This window comes from Heterodontus francisci, chromosome 28 (assembly GCF_036365525.1).
Source record: "Heterodontus francisci isolate sHetFra1 chromosome 28, sHetFra1.hap1, whole genome shotgun sequence".
NCBI lineage: Eukaryota > Metazoa > Chordata > Chondrichthyes > Heterodontiformes > Heterodontidae > Heterodontus > Heterodontus francisci.
Genome location: NC_090398.1, coordinates 60,054,745 through 60,076,712, shown reverse-complemented (window position 1 = coordinate 60,076,712; position 21,968 = coordinate 60,054,745). Strand labels below are relative to the sequence as shown.

The 21,968-nt window shown below is 44.2% G+C and overlaps 1 non-coding gene across 1 annotated transcript; it reads right to left on the bottom strand.

The window, feature by feature from the left end:
- Positions 1 to 14,787: 14,787 nt before the first annotated feature.
- trnai-aau (transfer RNA isoleucine (anticodon AAU)) lies at positions 14,788 to 14,861 on the bottom strand. The gene has a single exon. It is a non-coding gene; the product is annotated as a tRNA-Ile (tRNA).
- Between the last annotated feature and the right edge of the window lie 7,107 nt (positions 14,862 to 21,968).

Genomic DNA, 21,968 nt, shown 5'->3' with positions numbered 1-21,968 from the left:
CTTGTAAATGGTGGACAGGCTTGGGGAGTCAGGAGGTGAGTTACTCGCCGCATGCTTCCTATCCTCTGACCAGCTCATGTAGTCACACTATTTATAAAGCTACTCCAGTTCAGTTTCTGGTCAATGGGAACCCCCAGGAAGTTGATAGTGGGGGATTCAGCGATCGTAATGCCGTTGAATGTCAATGGGAGATCGTTAGATTCTCTCTTGTTCGAGTTGGTCATTGCCTGGTACTTGTGTGGCATGAATGTGACTTGCCACTTATCAGCCCAAGCCTGGATATTGTCCAGGTCGTGCTGCATTTCTACATGGACTGCTTCAGTATCTGAGGAGTCGCGAATGGTGCTGAATTTTGCAATCATCAGCAAACATCCCCACTTCTGACCTTATGATTGAAGGAAGGTCACTGATGAAGTAGTGAAGAAGGGTGAGCCGAGGATACTACCCTGAGGAACTCCAGCAGTAATGTCCTGGAGCTGAGATGATTGACCTCCAACAAACGCAACCATTTTCCTTTGTGCTAGGTACGATTCCAACCAGTGCAGAGTTTTCCTCTTGATTCCCATTGACTCCAGTTTTACTCTGGCTCCTTGATGCCATACTCAGTCAAATGCTACCTTGATGTCAAGGGCAGACACTCTCACCTCACCTCTTGAGTTCAGCTCTTTTGTCCTTGTTTGAACCAAAGCTGTAATGAGGTCAGGAGCTGAATGGCCCTGGCGGAACCCAACTGAGCGTCACTGAACAGGTTATTGCAAAGCAATGTGCCACTTGATAGCACAGTCGATGACATCTTCCATCACTATACTGATGATTGAGAGTAGACTGATGCGGCAGCAATTGGCTGGGTTGGATTTGTCCTGCTTTTTGTGTACAGGACATACCTGGGCAATTTTCCACATTGCCGGGTAGATGCCAGTGTTGTAGCTGTACTGGAACAGCTTGGCTAGGGCGCGGCAAGTTCTGGAGCACAGGTCTTCAGTACCATTGCCGGAATATTGCCAGGGCCCGTAGCCTTTGGTGGATCCAGTGCCTTCAGTCGTTTCTTGATATCACCCGGAGTGAATCGAATTGGCTGAAGACTGGCATCTGTGATGCTGGGGACTTCAGAAGGAGGCCGAGATGGATCACCACCCGAGGGGGTGGTAGGTGATAATCAGCAGGAGGTTTCCTTGCCCATGTTTGACCTGATGCCATGAGTTAGCCCAAACATTAGTTACACCATTATGTCAAATCAGTCGGTCTGTTGCCCTGTGCATGTCAGTGAGAATCATTCTCAGCACTCAGAACTCCCAGAAAAAGTAAAGTGGAAAAATGTCATTTCATAACCCAAAGGCTCTTTTCAGAACCACCCACAGTCTCTGTGAAAGGATTAGTTACTGTCAGGAGGGAGTCAGAGATGGAGTTATTGTAACAGTGGATTGATCAGTTTCACATCTGATGAAAGGTCACTGACCTGAAACGTTAACTCTGCTTCTCTCTATACAGATGCTGCCAGACCTGCTGAGTATTTCCAACATTTCTTGTTTTCATTATAGCACATAGTTCCCTTTTCAAAGTTACAGAATTAACCACAATAATGTACTCTGAGATTCAAGTTAAATATCAGCCCAATATTGACACACATTATGAGTTTATAAGTTTCAGCATTAATTCCCATAGTGCATCCTGACATATACATTAGATATAACATAACATAAGAAATAGGAGCAGGAGTAGGCCATTCGGCCCCTCAAGCATGCCCCGCCATTCAGTAAGATCATGGCTGATCTGCCCCAGACCTCAATTCCTCTTTCATGCCAGCTCTTCATAGCCGTCAACTCTCCAATATTTCAAAAATCTATCTACTTCCTCTTGAAATACTTTCAGTGATCTCGTCTGCACAACTGTCTGGGGTAGATAATTCCAGACATTCACTACCCTCTGAGAGAAGAAATTCCTTTGCATCTCAGTTTTAAATGAGTGTCCCCTTATTCTGTAACTATGTCGCCTTGTTTGAGATTCCCCCACTAGTGGAAACATCTTCTCAACATCGACCCTGTTAATAAAAACAAGAAATGCTGGAAATACTCAGCAGGTCTGGCAGCATCTGTGAAGAGAGAAGCAGAGTTAATGTTTCAGGGCAGAGACCCTTCTTCACCCTGTTAAGCACCCTCAGAATATTGTTCGTTTCAAAAAGATCACCCCTCATTCTTCTGAACTCGAATGAATAACCTGTTTAGCCGTTCTTGATTCGTCAACCCCTTCATCCCAGGAATCAGCTGAGTGAATCTCTTTTGAACTCGTCCAATGCCAGTACATCCTTTCTTAAGTCTAAATCTCAAGTGCGTCATCAGATTGAGAGAATCTGAAAGATAGTATAACCTGAGATACAAACTGAGAATTCAGTTTAAAACTCCCCCTGGATTGTGAAAATAAAAGATACAATAGCAATTTAATTTGAACAGATTGTGCGTTGGATCACATTCCAGCCCTCATCCAGTATCAGACTGGAAGATACTGTAGCAATTCCATTAGTGCAGACTCAGCTCTACATTACAGAGCAGGGAACATATTTAAACAACCCGGAACACTTTTACACAAGATGGATCATATTTACACAACTGAGAAGATCTTTCATCAACAGGGAACCATTTTACACAATAACAGAGAACATCTTTACACAACAGCGAATACAGTAACACAACAGAGAACATATTACACAGCAGGAAAAATATTTAAAAAACACAGGGGACATCTTTACACAATAGAGAACACAATTACATAAATCATTGGTCTCTCGCTGTCTCTGCCTGGTTTTCTGTGTGTCTTTCTCTGTCTGTTCCTTTCTGGGTCCTGATAATCTCTTCCTGGTTTTCTGTGTGTCTTTCTCTGCCTGCCTAATTGTCGGTGCTGTGACTCACTGTCCTTGTGTCATTGTGCAATGAGGGTGAGTCCGTCAGCACGTGTGTTGCTGAGTCTGGGATTCTTGAGCATTCAGACGACAATCCTATTTTTATAAAAACATTGGGGAACTGAACATATTTCACTAACAGGCAGCTAAAATTTAAAACAGTAGTTAGCAGAGTGGCGCAGCGGAAGCATGCTGGGCACATAACCCAGCGATCAATAGATCAAAACCATTCTCTGCTATTTATGTTCGGTAGTAACACAAACAGTTCACTTTTAAAACATCATAACAAGATGCATCCTGAGGCACTCTACTGCAATCAGCTTTTTTCTTCTCGTGAACACATCAATCAGTAACAACTCACTTTTGCTCACACGAACACAAGCTGCACAAACTGCAAACACGGACCAGCCGAGTCTCTCCCACTTTGTCAACCCCTTCCTGCAGAGCCTCCGCTCCACCACCAGATGGTGATGTTGGCCACAATAAAACCAGGGCAAATGGTCACAGTTCGGAGACGGTCAGCAACAGAAAATAAAACAATAATAGGGAAAACCTTTACACAACAACAGGGGACATCTTTACACAACAGAAAACATATTTACACAACAGGAAATACCTTCAGATAACAGGGAGAACACAATCATACAAATGCCTTGTTTCTCCATCTCAGTCTCGTTGCCTCTCTCTCTGTCCCTCACTTTTGCTTCCTCATCGTCTATTCTTGGTTTTCTATGTGTTTTTCTCTCTGTCCCGTTGTCGATGGTGTTAATCAGCGTCCTTGTAACATTGTGTAGCCAGGCTGAGCCTCCCAACACCTGTGTTGCTGTAATAAAAACAGATAATGCTGGAAATGCTCAGTAGGTCTGGCAGCATCTGTGCAGAGAGAAACAGTTAACAGTTCAGGTCGGTTTCCTTAGCTCACATTAACTTTGTTTCTTTCTCCACAGATGCCGCCAGACCTGCTGACTATTTCAAGCATTTTCTGTTTATGTTTCAGATTTCCAGCATCTGCAGTATTTTGCTTTTGTACGTGTGTTGCTATGTCTGGGACTGTTTGAGTGCAATGCTATTGCTTTATCAACAGCGTTGAAACAAACATTTATCTCGCGAACACACAGCACTAATACACAGCTGGATATAAACAGCAGCCTGCAGCAGAGGGCGCAGTGGAAGTTTATGAACACAAATAAATCACCAACACTATATTTATTGCTATCCTCAATCACACCACACTTCATCTTAACACGTTTTACTCTTTATTTACATCAACTTCTTGCTTCCAATAAACACTTCAATTTGGAACACAGCTTCCAAATCACCTTTATTCACAAACCCGAACACAAGCTGCAAATGCTACAAACACACACCAGCCCAGACTTTCACCTTTCTGTCAACACATTCCTGTATCACTGCCTCTCCACCAACAGTTGTCGCTCGAATCATACAATCATAGAATGGCTACAGCACAGAAGGAGGTCCTTCGGCCTGTCGAACCCGTGCTGGCTCTCTGTTAGAGCAACTCACCTCCTTTCACTCCCCAGTCAGTTCAATTTTGGTGGTGGGAAAACTTCTCGAAAGAATAATTCGGGACAAAATTAATAGTCCCATGGACAAATGTGGGTTAATTCAAGAAAGCCAGCATGGATTTCTTAAGGGAAAATCATGTTTAACTGTCCTGCTGGAGTTTTTTGATGAGGTAACAGAGAGGGTTGATGAGGGCAATGCTGTTGATGTGGTGTACATGGACTTTCAAAAGGTCTGGCAGCATCTGAAAGGTCACTGAGCTGAAACATTAACTCTGTTTCTCTCTCCACAGATGCTGCCAGACCTGCTGAGTACTTCCAGCACTTTTTGTTTATATTTCAGATTTCTAGCATCTGCAGTATTTTGCTTTTATTGACTTTCAAAAGGAGTTTGATACAATGCAACACAACAGACTTGTGAGCAAAGTTATAACTCATGGAATAAAAGGGACAGTAGTAACATGGATATGGAATTGGCTGAGTGACAGGAAACAAAGAGTAGTGAGCAATGGATGTTCTTCGGACTGGAGGAAGGTTTGTAGTGGAGTTCCCCAGGAGTCAGTGTTGGGACCCTTGCCTTTCCTGATATATATTAATGACCTAGACCTTGGTGTACAGGGCAGAATTTCAAAGTTTATGGATGATACGAAAATTGGAAGCATTGTGAACTGTAAGGATGATAGTGCAGAACTTCAAAAGGACATTGACAAGTTGGTGGAATGGGAGGACAGATGACAGGTGAAGTTCAATGCAGAGAAATGTGAATTGATTCATTTTGGTAGGAAGAACATGGAGTGACAATATAGAATAAAGGGTACAATTCTAAAGGGGGTGCAGGAGCAGAGGGACCTGGGGGTATAAGTCATTGATTGAGAGAGCGGTTAATAAAGCATACAGTATCCTCGGCTTTAGTAATAGAGGCATCGAGTACAAGAACAAGGAGGTCATGTTGAACTTGTATAAGACACTAGCCTCAGCTGAAGTATGGAGTCCAGTTCTGGGTGCCACACTTTAGGAAAGATGTGAAGGCATTGGAGAGATTATGGAAAAGATTCATGAGAATGGTTCCAGGGATGAGGAACTTCAGTTATGAAGATAGATTGGAGAAGTTAGGACTGTTTCCCTTGGAGAAAAGAAGGCTAAGAGGCGATTTCATAGTGGCATTCAAAATGATGAGGGGTGTGGACAGAGTGGATAGGGAGAAACTGTTCCCACTTGAAAGGATCGAGAACGGGAGGGCACAGATTTAAAGTAATTGGTAAAAGAAGCAACAGCGACATGGGGTAAAACTTTTTCACGCAGCGTGTGGTTAAAGTATGAACTGCCTGAGAATGTGATGGAGGCAGGTTCAATTGAAGAATTCAAAGGGGAATTCGACTGTTCTCTGAAAAGGAAGAATGTGCAGGATTATGAGGAGAAGACGGGGAAGTGACATGAGGTGAATTGCTCATTTGGAGAGTCAGTGCAGACATGATGGGCCAAATGGCCTCCTTCTGTGTAGTAACAATTTTGTGATTCTGTGATTCCAATATTCGAGTCATTTCTATATATGGTGGTCCTGACACTGACCCTTGTGGACATCACTGTTCACCATCTTCCATTCTGAAAAACAACCAAATCTCACAACTCGCTTTTCATGATATTTCATTCATTTTTTAATCGAAGCAGATACTGACCCTCCTATTCCAGGAGCCTGAGTTTTGTTACCCAGCCTTTTATGTGGTAGTTTGTCAAACGCTTTCTTAAAATCCATATAGGCAACATCCATTGCTTTCCTTTCATCAACCTTTTCTGTTACTTCATCAAAAAAATCAGTTATTTATTAATAGATGCAGCACTGAAACAGGCCCTTCGGCCCATCAAGTCTGTGTCAACCAACAACCACCCATTTATACTAATCCTACATTAATCCCACATTCCCTGTCACATCCCCCACCATTCTTCTCCCACCTCTCTACACTAGGGGCAATTTACAATGGCCAATTTACCTATCAATCTGCAAGTCTTTGGTTGTGGGAGGAAACTGGAGCACCCGGCGGAAACCCACGCAGTCACAGGGAGAACTCAAATAATGAACCGATTGCCTCATTAGTTCTGTGAATAATACAATGATTTAATAGACAAAGTTTTGAAACATTCCTGCCCATAAATCTTGATAACAGAGAGTGTGTGGATCTCCTGGCTCAGAATGTTTAATGGATACAGTCCTCAGATCCGACAAGGAACCCCTGAACATCCACAGTAAAGACAGTGTGGATGAGGAAATGGAAGAGCCGGGAGCTGAAACTCAGGGACGGCCGATCTCTCCTGTCATTGAGCTTGTGTGTCTGCTCTGCTCGCCGCACTTCCGGCTCTACTTTGTTTCCAATGAAAAGATGAAAAGGGCCGTTCGGTTTTCCTCTCACTGACAGCGTGTTTCACTCGGGTTAATATAACCCGGGACTTTTGCAGCTGAAATGAATTCTGCAAGGTCCCAGCAAACACACCAGCTCCCTCCTTTCTCCCCTCTTTCTATCGGATTGTTTTACCAGGAGGGGCTCAATAATAACAAACCCCCTGCAGGGAATGACCGCAAATTGAGCATCTAAATGGGGCAAGTGGGCAGCTTTCTGGGTTCGAGGTTCCCCCTACCCCGCCCCTCCCTCCCTCCAGTCCAAGCCCCTCTTCACTTTCTTTGGGACTTTGATGAGGGTGAAATGGGGAAAGTTCCCATTGATGTTTGAATGCTGAATTGCTGCAGGGATCTGCGCACGCGCGATGCAGCCCCGCCCCCAGTGAGACGTCACAATGAGGAGTGGAGCGCATGCGCAGCCTTTCCCCAACCCAGTCTGTGAAGCCATTCACTCAATCAGGGGAAGATGGTTTAAATCAGCTGCTAATGGAGACTTCCCGGGCCTGGGGGAAGGGAACAAACAGCATCTGCTTCCAGCAGCCACTGCTTTGGAACCTGAATGGATGTGGTTATTCTTGGACACAAAGAAAAGTGCAGCGAGCTCGTTCCAACACACTAAAATAAAAGCAAAATACTGCGGATGCTGGAAATCTGAAACAAAAACAAGAAATGCAGGAATCACTCAGCAGGTCTGGCAGCATCTGTGGAAAGAGAAGCAGAGTTAACGTTTCGAACATTCCGAAGAAGGGTCACTGACCCGAAACGTTAACTCTGCTTCTCTTTCCACAGATGCTGCCAGACCTGCTGAGTGATTCCAGCATTTCTTGTTTTTGTTTCGTGCCAACACACAGTCGGTACAGGATCACTCCCAAAGCACAGAGATACTGCCAGCTCATCAGTTCCACTGGAACAAACAAAAGAAGCAGTCAGCCACTGATCCCAAAGTCAAGAGACACATTTTCAATCCAAAAGTCAAACAACAGCAGGAGAGACAGAAGTTGTTTCCATTTCACTCCAATTCAGTGCAGCTGATAGGTTGATACATCAATCGCAGTCCAAAAACAAACTCACTATCAGATCTAAATAAACTCTCTCACCATGGCCACATTTTAAAAATAAAACTTGAAATTGAACAGACAAAATTTGCCTGATTGAAAGGTACAGAATGAATGCAAGGAGGCTTCAAGGGGATTTGGACAGGGTAAGTGAATGGGCAAGAACATGGCAGACGGAATATAATGTGAATAAGTGTGAAGTTCTCCACTTTGGTAGAATAAACAGAAAGACAGAGTATTTCTTAAATGGTGAGAGGTTGGAAAGTGTTGATGTCCAAAGGGACCTGGGTTTCCTTGTTCATGAGACACTAAAAGCTAGTGTGCAGGTGCAAAAAGCAATTAAGAATGCAAATGGTATGTTGTCTTCATTGAAAGGGGATTTGAGTACATGGTTAAACATGTATTGCTTCAATTGTATAAAGTCCAGATGAGTCCGCACCTGGAATATTCTGTACAATTTTGGTTTCCTTATCTAAGGAAGGATAGACTTGTCATGGAGAGAGTGCAACGGAGATTCACCAGACTAATCCCCTGGGATGGTGGGATTGTCTTATGATGAGAGACTGCAGAAACTGAGCCGAAATTCTCTGGAGTTTCGAAGAATGAAAGGTGATCTCATTGAAACAGACAAAATTCTTCCAGGGTGTGACAGGGTAGATATGGATAGGATGTTTCCTTTGTCTGGTGAGTCTAGAACAAGGAGACACAGTCTCAGAATAAGGATAGGCTATTTGAGACTGAGATGAGCAGGAATTTCTGTACTCAGAGGGTGGGAACTCTGTGGAATTCTTTATCCCAGAGGGCTGTGGAGCCTCAATCATTGAACATATTCAAGACAGAAATCGATAGATTTCTAAATACTAACGGGATCAAGGGATATGGAGATAGCAGGGAAAAATGGCGTAGAGGTAGATGATCAGTCACGATCTGTTTGAATGACGGAGCAGGCTCGATGGGCTGAATGGCCTAATGCCCCTATTTCCTATGATCCTATGAATCCCAATAATGTACATCAGACGTTAGACCAAGTTATGCATTACATACCAGTTCAAAAATCCCACAGAGATTAAGACTGAAAGATACAGTATCAATTCCATTACTACAAAATGAAGGACTTGGAACTTGCAGACCAGCCCATGTATAAGATTGAAAGTTATATTTTCATTCACAATCGTTTTCACAGAGCTAAATATTAAATACCAATCCACAACTTGTACAGGACTACCAAATAAAACCTACAACTGTAAAATACAGTTAATCCATATTTTAAATTAAACACAAGGCAAACAAATATTGATACATTAAGAGAGCGGGAAACAGTGAGAGCAGAATGGAGCATAAAGAGCCCAGGAGAGGGAGCAAGAGTTCACTCGGTGAGCAGGGAACAGCGAGAACAGGCGTCAAAAAAGGCAAAGGAATACACAATTAATGGGAGAACACTGAATGGTGTAGAGGAAGTGAGGGACGTTGGACTGAAAGTCCACAGATCCCTGAAGGTAGCAGGACAGGTCGATAAGGTGGTTCAGTAGGTATATGGAATCCTTTCCTTTATTAGCTGAGGTACAGAATATAAGTGTGATCTGGGTGTCCATGTCAATAAGTCACTGAAAGCTAACATGTAGGTGCAGCAAGCAATTAAGAAGGCTAATAGTATGTTAGCCTTTATCGCAAGAGGATTTGAGTACAGGAATAGTGAATTCTTGCTTCAATTGAAAAGAACCTTGGTTAGACCGCACTTGGAGTACTGTGTGCAGTTTTGGTCCCCTTACCTTAGGAAGGATATTATTGCCACAGAGGGAGTGCAACAAAGGTTCATCAGACTTGTTCCTGGGATGGTGGGACTGTCCTATGAAGAGAGATTGGGGAAACGGGCTGTATTCTCTAGAGTTTCAAAGAATGAGAGGTGATCCCATTGAAACCCACAAAATACTTAAAGGACAGTCAGGGTAGATGCAGCTGAGATGTTTCACCTGGTTGGGGAGTCGAGAACCAGGGGACGCAATTTCAAAATAATGGGAAAACCACTTAGAACAAAGAACAAAGAAAATTACAGCACAGGAACAGGCCCTTCGGCCCTCCAAGCCAGCGCTGATCCAGATCCTCTATCTAAACCTGTCGCCTATTTTCTAAGGGTCTGTATCTCTTTGCTTCCTGCCCATTCATGTATCTGTCCAGATACATCTTAAAAGACGCTATCGTGCCCGCGTCTACCACCTTCGCTGGCAACGTGTTCCAGGCACCCACCACCCTCTGTGTAAAGAACTTTCCACGCATATCCCCACTAAACTTTTCCCCTCTCACTTTGAACTCGTGACCCCTAGTAATTGAATCCCCCACTCTGGGAAAAAGCTTCTTGCTATCCACCCTGTCTATACCTCTCATGATTTTGTACACCTCAATCAGGTCCCCCCTCAACCTCCGCCTTTCTAATGAAAATAATCCTAATCTATTTAACCTCTCTTCATAGCTAGCGCCCTCCATACCAGGCAACATCCTGGTGAACCTCCTCTGCACCCTCTCCAAAGCATCTACATCCTTTTGGTAATGTGGCGACCAGAACTGCACGCAGTATTCCAAATGTGGCCGAAACAAAGTCTTATACAACTGTAACATGACCTGCCAACTCTTGTACTCAATACCCCGACCGATGAAGGAAAGCATGCCGTATGCCTTCTTGACCACTCTATTGACCTGCGTTGCCACCTTCAGGGAACAATGGACCTGAACACCCAAATCTCTCTGTACATCAATTTTCCCCAGGACTTTTCCATTTATTGCATAGTTCACTCTTGAATTGGATCCTCCAAAATGCACCACCTCGCATTTGCCCGGAGTGAACTCCATCTGCCATTTCTCTGCCCAACTCTCCAACCTATCCATATTCTGCTGTATCCTCTGACAGTCCCCTTCACTATCTGCTACTCCACCAATATTAGTGTCGTCTGCAAACTTGCTAATCAGACCACCTATACTTTCCTCCAAATCATTTATGTATATCACAAACAACAGTGGTCCCAGCACGGATCCCTGTGGAACACCACTGGTCACATGTCTCCATTTTGAGAAACTCCCTTCCACTGCTACTCTCTGTCTCCTGTTGCCCAGCCAGTTCTTTATCCATCTAGCTAGTACACCCTGGACCCCATGCGACTTCACTGTCTCCATCAACCTACCATGGGGAACCTTATCAAACGCCTTACTGAAGTCCATGTACATGACAGCTACAGCCCTTCCCTCATCAATCAATTTTGTCACTTCCTCAAAGAATTCTATTAAGTTGGTAAGACATGACTATCCCTGCACAAAACCATGTTGCCTATCACTGATAAGCCCATTTTCTTCCAAATGGGAATAGATCCTATCCCTAAGTATCTTCTCCAGCAGCTTCCCTACCACTGACGTCAGGCTCACCGGTCTATAATTACCTGGATTATCCCTGCTCCCCTTCTTAAACAAGGGAACAACATTAGCAATTCTCCAGTCCTCCGGGACCTCACCCATGTTTAAGGATGCTGCAAAGATATCTGTTAAGGCCCCAGCTATTTCCTCTCTCGCTTCCCTCAGTAACCTGGGATAGATCCCATCCGGACCTGGGGACTTGTCCACCTTAATGCCTTTTGGAATACCCAACACTTCCTCCCTCCTTATGCCGACTTGACGTAGAGTAATCAAACATCTATCCCTAACCTCAACATCCGTCATGTCCCTCTCCTCGGTGAATACCGATGCAAAGTACTCGTTTAGATTCTCACCCATTTTCTCTGACTCCACGCATAATTTTTCTCCTTTGTCCTTGAGTGGGCCAATCCTTTCTCTAGTTACCCTCTTGCTCCTTATATATGAATAAAAGGCTTTGGGATTTTCCTTAACCTTGTTTGCTAAAGGTATTTCATGACCCCTTTTAGCCCTCTTAATTCCTCGTTTCAGATTGGTCCTACATTCCCAATATTCTTCCAAAGCTTAGTCTTTCTTCAGCTGCCTAGACCTTATTTATGCTTCCTTTTTCCTCTTAGCTAGTTTCACAATTTCACCTGTCATCCATGGTTCCCATATCTTGCCCTTTCTCTCCCTCATTTTCACAGGAACATGTCTCTCTTGCACGCTAAATCAACCTCTCTTTAAAAGCCTCCCACATATCAAATGTGGATTTATCTTCAAACAGCTGCTCCCAATCTACATTCCCCAGCTCCTGCCGAATTTTGGTATCGTTGGCCTTCCCCCAATTTAGCACTCTTCCTTTAGGACCACTCTCATCTTTGTCCATGAGTATTCTAAAACTTACGGAATTGTGATCACTATTCCCAAAGTAGTCCCCTACTGAAACTTCAACCACCTGGCCGGGCTCATTCCCCAACACCAGGTCCAGTATGGCCCCTTCCCGAGTTGGACTATTTACATCCTGCTCTCGAAAACCTTCCTGGATGCTCCTTACAAATTCTGCTCCATCTAGACCTCTAACACTAAGTGAATCCCAGTCAATGTTGGGAAAATTAAAATCTCCTATCACCACCACCCTGTTGCTCCTACATCTTTCCATAATCTGTTCACATATTTGTACCTCTATCTCATGCTTGCTGTTGGGAGGCCTGCAGTACAGCCCCAACATTGTTACCGCACCCTTCCTATTTCTGAGTTCTGCCCATATTGCCTCACTGCTCGAGTCCTCCATAGTGCCCTCCTTCAGCACAGCTGTGATATCCTCTTTGACCAGTAATGCAACTCCTCCATCCCTTTTACCTCCCTCTCTATCCCGCCTGAAGCATCGATATCCTGGGATATTTAGTTGCCAATCGTGCCCTTCCCTCAACCAAGTCTCAGTAATAGCAATAACATCATACTCCCAGGTCCTAATCTAAGCCCTAAGTTCATCTGCCTTACCTACTACACTTCTTGCATTAAAACAAATGCACCTCAGACCACCAGTCCCTCTGCGTTCATCATCTGCTCCCTGCCTACTCTTCCCCTTAGTCACGCTGACTTCATTATCTAGTTCCTTATAGGCTTTAGTTACTACCTCCTTACTGTCCACTGACCTCTTCATTTGGTTCCCATCCCCCTGCCACATTAGTTTGAACCCTCCCCAACAGCGTTAGCAAAAGCACCCCCAAGGACACTTAGGACAGAGATGAGGAGAAATGTTGTTACTCAGAGGGTTGTGAATCTTTGGAATTCATTACCCCAGAGGGCTGTGGAAGCTCAGTTATTGAGTATGTTTAAAGCAGAGATTGACATATTTCTAAATACAAATGATATAAGGGAATATGAGGAAAGTGTGGGGAAAAGGGCATTGAAGTGGACGATCAGCCATGATCATATTGAATGGTGGGGCAGGCTCGATGGGCTGAATGGCCGACTCCTACTCCTATGTTCCGATGTTCCTAACTCCACATGATCGGCGAGGCACAGCTTCAGGCCGACTTGTCGGGTGGTGTAAACAGATATCACTGCTTCTGATCTTCACCAGAACAGAGAGTGAGATGTAACATTGATCATCAAACAGACTGTGAGAGAATACAACAGAGTAAAACACATGGAGAGACACTGTGGAATAACAAATAGATTTGATTGGAATGTTGAATTTTGATTGGAATGGATAAAACAGCAGATTAAATTGGGATTCTCATCATTATATTGATCTGGGACAGAAAAACGAAACTGATGGAAAGAAGGGAAGAAGGAAGAAAAGAAAGGATGGAACTGTTCAGTGTTTTTGAGTTTTTTCACCCACCCATCAAAGCTGGATTGAAAAGAAGATGCAAATAACAAAGAATTTCACCAAAAAGAGAGATTAAATGCTGCCGAAACCTTGGATCGAAGGATGCCCCAATAGATCACCTGTTTAACTGTCTCCTCACTGGGGGATTTCAATCAGTGAGTAATATTATTCTCGACCTTTTTTTTGTTAAATGAACCCAGAACTGTCACTTGGAATTAGTATCTGTGTTTCGACTCCTGAATAATAAAATTGTGAGTTTCTCGATATTTTCTGGACACATTTCCAGCTGAAAGAACTAAGAACTCTTTTCTAATTTACACAATACTATATACACACTCATCAAGCCTCCTAAGCTAGCATCCTTGGTGCTGCTGTCACTTCTCCCAAACCTCATCTCATGTGACTGTAACATCATCACTCTGACAGTGGGAGGGGTTGATCCCACTGTTTTTAGCATTAACCCTTTACATCCTTGTAATACACTGTCTGTCCAAAAAATGGGTGGAGGGAACTTCTTTCATTTATTGAAACACCAACAGCTGCCAGTTGAAAATCAACTCAAACCCATCAGAGAGAGAGAGAGAGAGAGAGAGAGAGACTGTCAGAGAACTTCCTGCATCCAGTACTGACCCTGTTACACTCCGCAACTGCTCACCCAGACCCCACTGAACACTGTTCCCGAGACACTTCAAATACTGTTTACAAAAGGCAGAAAAGGTCAAAGTTAATCACAGCTGTATTGAATAGAACAAAGTTTAATATCTTCTCACCGTCTCTCGGTAACCACATGAGACACAGGTTTTCTTATTTGCTTCCTTTGATTTTTCTTGTTACTGACTGACAAATATTCCAAACCTCGTCTCAACCCTCTCGCTTGCGTCATGTCCCAGTCACGGTTGAAAGCAACAGATAACGACAGAAACACTCTGATACATACAACACGGTCACACTTTCCTTCAGTGAGATTAATGTCGAGCTGTTTTCCAGGTTGAATGCAACTGTGAACAAACTTCTATGAAAGAAGTTGCCTTTGAAATATCAGCACTGAATTTCTGTACAAGGAGGAACAGCCATTCCAAACTCACATCCTTCACAATGGCTGTTTTCTCCTGTGACTGAAATTCATTATGTAATTTGAATTCTAAGTCAAAGTTCACAAGACATCGATAAAATTATTGATTAGGAAACTTCTAAAGCACACTGTAATAAGGCTTTGCTGGGAGTTGAACCCAGGATCTCCTGTTTATTGGACAGGTGCTGTAACCAACTAAGCTACAGAGCCAGATTGAAAGTGCTTGTGCAGTTGAAATCAGAGAAGGGCAGTATTTATTCTCAAAAAAAAAACAAGAAATGCTGGAACCACTTCGCAGGTCTGGCAGCATCTGTGGAAAGAGAAGCAGAGTTAACGTTTTGGGTCAGTGACCCTTCTTCGGAACTTCCGAAGAAGGGTCATTGACCCGAAACGTTAACACTGCTTCTCTTTCCACAGATGCTGCCAGACCTGCTGAGTGGTTCCAGCATTTATTGTTTTTATTTCAGATTTCCAGCATCCGCAGTATTTTGCTACTATTTATTCTCATCCCATTTCTCCACTGGTCACAGCATATTTTAACTTGTCCCACTTACTGATACAGTCAATCATATTCTCTATTTTTCCCAGAACTGAGAATGAATGTTTTGGAAGAAAATACATAATTCAATTTTTTCCAAAAGGTTACAGAACACAACATGTGAGTAATATTCCCCATTGCTTTCTCAGTACTGATGGATTGTGAAGCGGGAGTCAGCCAGAAGTCCCACTGAGCCGCAGTGACTCTGAGCTGACAATGAAATGAGATAAAGTTCAATCTTTCACAGTGAGATGCTGCAGAGAGATAAGATTCCCGAATCAAAGTGAGACTTTCTCATACTGTTGTTGAATTTCATTGCAAACACTCCTTGTACTCTCTGCCAGTGAAGCCTAAAAAAATGGAGAAACAGAATGGCACTCAAACTCACAACCCTGAGATTAAAAGTCTCATGTTCGACTGACTGAACTATCACTTCTACTCGGTCTCTTATTGGATGGATGCAATGTATGCTCCGATGCTGGGGCAGCTTTCAAATCCTGCCATGGATCCACATGTCAGAGTGAGTTACATGTTGTAGACTCAAGCAAAGGAAATCTGCTCACTTCCAAAACTATCAGCGAGTTGAAGCTGATTACGATCAACATCATCAGAGGTCAGAACTACCTGGTGAAAGAAAATACCCTGAAGAAGGATCCACAATTATTCAAACGCATCGGCAAAGTGAAAAACAAAAAATCGATCAGTTAATCCAAGCCAAACAACAGAAACACAGAAGAATTCCATTCCATACCAGAACCCAGTCCTGTTGTTTTTGGATCCAGCTCTCAGTTACTGCTTCACCTTCATACACACACTTGGCAATCTGTACATTTAGTTCATTTCAATTTTGTCAACAGGCTCTTTGAATCCAGTTCTCTGGTCCTCAAACAGGCTCCGTGTGAAAGTCAACTCCGCTTTTTGTAAGGCTGCAACCAATCAATGACCTTCAACTAAAAACACAAATGAAGTAGGGGTCATGCAGCATTTGAAAACAGGACCTTTCATATGCTATCCAATCACACACCCAAAGTGAAAAACATACCCCCAGACCAACAAGCCATTTGCAAAAAGCACTATTTTTAGCTCTCTTTAGAACTGTGCCATTAAGTATATATTGCCTCTCCCTGTTCCTTCTGCGAAAGTGCATCACCTCACACAAGTCACTATTAAATTCCATCTGCCACCTGTCTGCTCATTCTGCTAGCCTATCACTGTCCTGTTGCAGGCAGGTCATTTCATCCTCACTGTTTACCACTCTTCCAGGTTTGGTGCTTTCGGTATATTTTGAGATTCTACTCTATATTCCAAGATCCTAGTCATTTACATATCGCAGGAAAAGCAGTGGTTCTCGCAGTGACCATTGGAGAACACCCACTGTCGACTATCCTCCAGTCTGGCAAAGAACCATTTACTACGATTCGCTATTTTCTGTCCTTAAGGCAATTTTCTATCCAATTGGACAGGGAGTCTCCTATTCCATGAACCTCAATTTTGTTCACCGCCCTTTTATGTGGTACCTTCTCATCCATTCTTAATCCATCCATCCATCCTGTCTTAAAATCCATCATCTTCCTGTTTGTTCATCAAAAAATGCAGTTAGTCAAGCATGAACTCCCATTTATTAATCCATGCTCACTCTCCTCAATTAACTCAAATCTCTCCAAGTGACTGTTGATTTTTTTCCCTAATTATTGTTCCTAAAACCTTACTCACCACTGCTGTTAATCTAACTGGCCTGTAGTTACCTGGATTGTCCTTACACCCTTTGTTGAAATAGGAAGTCACATTTGCCACTGTTCAATCCTCTGGCACCTCCACAGTGCTTGTTGGGAGGGTGTTCCTGGTTTTTGACCCTGCAACAGTGAAGGAATGGCGGTATAGTGCCAAGTCAAGATGGTGTGTGACTTGGAGGGGAACTTGAAGGTGGTGAAGTTCCCATGCGTCTGCTGCCTTTATCCTTCTAGGTGGTAGTGTTTGTGGGTTGGAAGGTGCTGTTGAAGGAGGCTTGGTAAGTTGCTGCAGTACGGATTGTAAATGTTACACACTGTTGCCACTCTGCACTGGTGCTAGTGGGAATGAATGTTTAAGGTGGTGGATGGGGTGCCAATCAAGTGGGCTGCTTTGACCTGATGGTGTCAATCACTTGAGTGTTGTTGGAGCTGCACTCATCCAGGCATGAGTATTCCATCAAATTCCTGACTTGTGCCTTGTAGATGGTGGGCAGGCTTTGGTGAGTCAAGAGTTGAGTTAGTTGCCGCAGAGTTCCCAGCCTCTGACCCGCTCTTGTAGTTGTAGTTGTAGTTGTAATTGTAATAGGCAACCGTCCATCTCGGAAGGCGATGGGCTACACTCAGGGTGTACGTCACTTCTGTATTAAACATCATTTGTTGTGGCTGTGGAGGACGACTCGCGTGTGACAATCCCTTCCGCAGCTGGTACAGATGAATATCAGTGGCCCGAGGTTGACTGATAATTTTTCCTTCCTCTGGGCTCTCTTTCCTCCCATCTGGTCATTTCTTTTGTCCTCTGCTTTTCCCATGGTCTTCCTGAATGCCTTTCTCCAGGAATTCCAGTCAGCAGGAAGGACTTCCCATGCATCAACTCCAATCCCAGTCAGCTTGAGATCTCTCTTGCAGATGTCCATGTATCACAGACGTGGGTGACCTGTTGGTCTCGTGCTGATAGCAAGCTCACCAAAGAGCGTGTCTTTGGCAAAGCGACCGTCATCCATTCAGCACACATGACCCAGTCAACAGAGTCACCGCTGATTCAAGAGGGCAAACATGCTGCAGATCCCTGCACGCTGGTGTACTTCTGCATTCGGCACTCTGTCCTGCCAGGAGATGCCCAATATCCATCTGAGGCAGCGGAGGTGGAAGCTGTTCAGCTGCTTTTTTTGAATTGCATAAGTTGTTGATGCTTCTCTACTATAAAGGAGGGTGTTGAGAACACAAGCCTGGTACACGCAGAGCTTTATATTTTCGATCAGTTTGCTGTCGGTTCATTCTCGTCTTCTCAACTTTGACATGACAGCTGCAGCATTGGAAATCCTGGTGCTGATTTCAGTATCAAGGGACAGATTGCTGGTGATTGTTGATCCAAGGTATGTGAAGCTGTTGACAACCTCCAAAGTGAGGTTGTCGATGTTGATGGAAGGTGGAGTCTCTACGTCCTGGCCCATAACTTTGATCTTCCTGATGCTGATCACCAGTCCAAATTCCTTGCAGGCCAGGGAGAAGCGATCTACAAGCTGCTGCAAGTGAACTTCATTATGGGATGTTAGCACAGCGTCATCAGCAAAGAGCAACTCACAGACTAGGAATTTACCCACTTTGGTCATGGCGCGCAGTCTTGCCAAGTTGAACAGCTTGTCGTCAGCTCTGGTATGCAGGTGGACACCCCCATCTGAGTCACTGAAACTGTAAAATAGCAGCATGGAGAAGAATATGCCAATTGTAAAGGATGTGAGCTGTGAGGAGGTTACAAGGAGATTTCCAGGGGTCTTGGAGAGGCTAAGTGAATGGGAAAGAACATGACAGATGGAAAATAATGTGAATAAATGTGAAGTTATCCACTTTGGTAGAATAAACAGAAAGATAGAATATTTCTTAAATGGTGAGAGCTTAAGAAGTGTTAATGTCCAAAGGGACCTGGGTGTCCTTGTTCATGAGACACTAAAAGCTCACATGCAGGTGCAGCGATCAATTAGGAAGGCAAATGGTATGTTGGCCTTCACACAAAGGGTCTTGAGAACAGGAGTAAAGATGTCTTGCTGCAATTGTACAGAGCCTTGGTGAGACCGCGCTGGAGTATTGTGTCCAGTTTTGGCTTCCTTATCTAAGGAAGGATATACTTGCCATAGAGGGAGTGTAGCAGAGGGTCACCAGATGAATCCCTGGGATAGTGGGATTGTCCTATGAAGAAACTGGGCCTGTATTCCTTAAAGTTTCGAAGAGTGAGAGGTGATCTCATTGAAACTTGCAATATTCTTACAGGGTGTGACAGTGTGGATGTAGACATGATGTTTGCCCTGGTTGGTGAATCCAAAACCAGGAGACATAGTCTCATAATAAGGGATAGGCCATTTAAAACTGAAATGGGTGGAATTTCTTCATTCAGAGGGTGGTGAATCTTTGGAATTCTCTACCCCAGGGGTCTGTGGAAGTTCAATCATTGAGCATGTTCAAGACAGAAATTGATAGAAATCTTGATACTCATGACTTCAAGGGATATGGGGATAGCATGGGAAAGCAGTGTTGAGGTAGATGATCAGCCATGATCATTGAATGACAGAGCAGGCTGGACGGGCTGAATGGACTCCTCCTATGTTCCGAAGAGAGTTGGCACCAGGACGCAACCTGCTTTATCCCACTGCTGATCGTGAAAGCGTCTGATGTTGCTCTATTGTAACTCACGGAACTGTGCATGTTTTCGTAGAAAGAAGCGATGAGGTCCAAGAGTTCAGGAGGGCAGCCTAGTTTCCATAGCAGTTTGAAGAGTCTTTCTTTGCTGACAAGATCCAAGGCCTTGGTGATGTCTATAAAGACAATGTAGAGTGGTCTGTACTGTTCACAGTACTTCTCCTGTAACTGCCGAAGTGAGACAATCATGTCGACTGTCAATCTACCAGCTCTGAAGCTGCACTGAGACTCAGGATAGATGTGTGATGTCAGGGTCTGCAATCTGGTCAGAGAAATGCGAGCAAAGACCTTCCCCACAATACTTAGCAAGCAGATGCCTCGGTAATTTCTGCAGTCACTGCGATTCCCCCTTATTTTTGTACAAGGTGACAATACCTGCATCACGTATGTTTTGAGGTGCAGATCTTTCCTTCCAACAGAGACACAGAAGTTAATGGAGATGCTGCAGCAGAGCCTCTTTTCCACTTTAGATGATTCCAGGTGGAATACCATCATTTCCCGGGGCTTTACCACTGGCAAGACGGTCAATGGCCTTGTTGAGCTCTATTATGGTGGGGTCACTGTCCAGCTCCTCCATGACAGGGAAGTCTGGAATGGCGCTGAGAGCTACTTCAATGACAATGTTCTCCGTTATGTAGAGTTCAAGGTAATGCTCCACTCACCTTTCCATCTGCTTGTTAGGTTCAGTGATGATCACCCCTGTCTTTGTCTTCAAAGGTGCTGATTTAGTTACTGCTGGTCCCATTCCTTTCTTAATTCCTTCATACATCCCTCTAGCATCCCCGGATTCTGCAGCAGATTGTATGCTGCCGCAGAGTTTTAACCAGTATTGATTGGTGCAGTGCCGAGCAGTTTTTTTAAATTTCCAAAATATACTTTATTCATTAAAAATCTGTAAAAAATACATTACCGAACAGTTTCAAACAGCACCAAGTCAAAAAATGCAAACAGCGCAAGGGAGATCAGTTTCCTTCAATACAATCATGAGTTGCCTCACAACCCTTCCATTTCATTTGTCATGCCATATACATTTTTACATTTTACAGCAAATGAAAATTTTCCCAATACAGTTCGAGTGGCTTCCCATGGATCCAGCTCCTCAGTTCAGCTTGGTGGGGGGACCTTACACAGTTGTATTTCCTCATTGAGCCTTTGCTGCGGCTGCCCCAAGCTTTAGTGCGTCCCTCAGCACGTAGTCCTGGACCTCGGAATGTGCCAGTCTGCAACATTCGGTCGTGGACAACTCTTTGCTCTGGAAGACCAGTAAGTTTCGGGCAGACCAAAGGACGTCTTTCACTGAATTGATAGTGTTCCAGCAGCAGTTGATGTTTGTCTCAGTGTGCGTCCCTGGGAACAGCCGTAGAGCACAGACTCCTGAGTTACTGAGCTGCTTGGGATGAACCTCGACAAAAACCACTGCATCGCTTCCACACCTGCTTTGCAAAGACACATTTCAGAAGGAGGTGGGCCGAGCAGTCTGCAGAGACTTGTTTCTGGCAGCTCTGAGAGCATCTAGATGTTGTTAGCTGGGGACTGGTTTGTAGTTCATGAGGGCTCTCCTCTTAGTTGCAATAACTGACTCTATTTCAGTCCAATAAGCCTCAAAGCAGTCAGCATTCCTCCCATCTCTTTTCCTATACACAGTGAGTGCAGAGTTATAGATGGTGGTGTGCAGATGATTCCACTTTGACACTGCACTGAGGCCTTGAGCATTGTTGTTTGAAAGAGCCTGATCGAGGATGTTGAGGAACTCCTGCGTCCTTTCTGGATCAGTGGTTCGGCAAGTGTTGATCAGAGGACGACCTTTCTTCATGGATGGATGAAGCTTCCTTGTCTGAAGGCGGACCTTGTTACACACCAGGGAGTGGTCAGTGTCACAGTCAGCGCTGTGATAGCTGTGCGTGATGAGGACACTGCTGTGGGTGGTACGTCTGGTGATGATAAGGTCTAGCTGGTGCCAGTGGCGTGATCTCGGATGTCTCCAGGACACCTTGTAGCACAGCTTGACCTGGAAGTAGCTGTTCATCACACAGAATCCATGGTGACAGCATAGCTCCAGCAACCTCTGTCCATTTTTGTTGATCTTGCCAATCCCTGGTGCCCTAAGCTCATTGGCCAAGCTATAGTCAGTATCCAAGTTTGCGTTGACGTCTCCTAGAAGGTACAGTCCCTCAGTGCTGGGAATTCTACTGATGGCAGTGTCAAGTGTCACATAGAATTGATCCTTGACATCTGGGGTGGAGGTGAGTGTCGGGACATAGATGCACATGAGATTAACTGGGCCCGCGCTTGTTGACAAGTGAAGAGTAAGAAGTCTCTCTGAGCCTACTGTGGGTGGTTCACTCCTCGCAAGTAGCA